This window comes from Frankliniella occidentalis, unplaced genomic scaffold (genome assembly GCF_000697945.3).
Source record: "Frankliniella occidentalis isolate FOCC.00 unplaced genomic scaffold, Focc_3.1 Scaffold1, whole genome shotgun sequence".
Classification (NCBI taxonomy): domain Eukaryota; kingdom Metazoa; phylum Arthropoda; class Insecta; order Thysanoptera; family Thripidae; genus Frankliniella; species Frankliniella occidentalis.
The window spans coordinates 1,644,489-1,645,580 of NW_026267131.1; positions in this window are offsets into that span (position 1 = coordinate 1,644,489).

Below are 1,092 nucleotides of genomic sequence, written 5' to 3' on the forward strand. Positions count from 1 at the left end.
TCCGGGGCGTTGTGGTCGGGGAGGGATGCGCAGCACGGCTCGGGCACGCGAGGCGTGGCGGGGCGTGGCGTGGCGGGCGTGGCGGGGCGTGGCGGGGCGTGGCGGGGCTGCCCTGGAAGGGGAGAGGGAGGAGCCATGGCCGTGGCGTCTCCCTCCCCGGTTGTACACGCTTCGGCACGGTGCCTCTCCTCTCTCTCTGTCTCTCTGTCTCACTGTCTCTCTCTCTTTCTGTGTCTCTCTCTGTATATCTCTCTCTTTCTCTGCCCCCCCCCCCTCTTTGGCCTTCTGAAACTCTCCTTAAGCAAGGATTAAGTCGCGGGATTGCGTGCACGAGGGCCTACACACTCGCGTAGCGGCGACATTGTAAGTCTATACATCATACTATTTTGAAATAATTTCATATCCTCCGCCCTGAAAATCGACATCGAAATAATTGTACCTGACTTTCGTAGTAAAAGCACACGTTGCTCCAGTACTGCGGGTCAGCACGGAACGCCCGGAGGCCCAGCGGTTGGAGCCGTTTTATGTGGCCCCGGGTGGACAAACTGCGGGGCGCCGTCGAGGGAATGCCCACGCGCATCACTACAACGACATAAAACGAGGTTATGTTGTTGATTTGCATCGTGTATGCGGATCAATGAGAGGCAACACCCTGCCGCATTTTACCATCTCACAAACAAACAGACTACGCATACGCGAAAAACAGCATTTTATTTTTTTAATATCTTCTTTTTGATGCAGTTTTGTTTCTTTATTAATTAATAAAGTTTTATAACTTGAAAGTTTCATTCTGGCGGATGCGCCAAAGGCATGTATAACAGGGTGGTGCGAGGGGGCGCGGGGCGGCTGAGAGGGGGGTCTGTGTGTGGCGTGGCGGGGCGTGGCGGGGCGTTCCGGCACGGCACGCGCGTCGCGCCACGCCCCCACCCCGTCACACCGCGGCGCTCCGGCACGAGGCGCGGCGGCGGGGCGGGGCGGGGTGTGGCGCGGTGGCGCGGGGAAGGCCAGCCAATGGGAGCCCGGCTGCGTCTCGGCCGGCCGGCCAATGGCAGCGCTCCGCCGGCCAGGCGCGGAACGAGTGGTGGCGCGCTA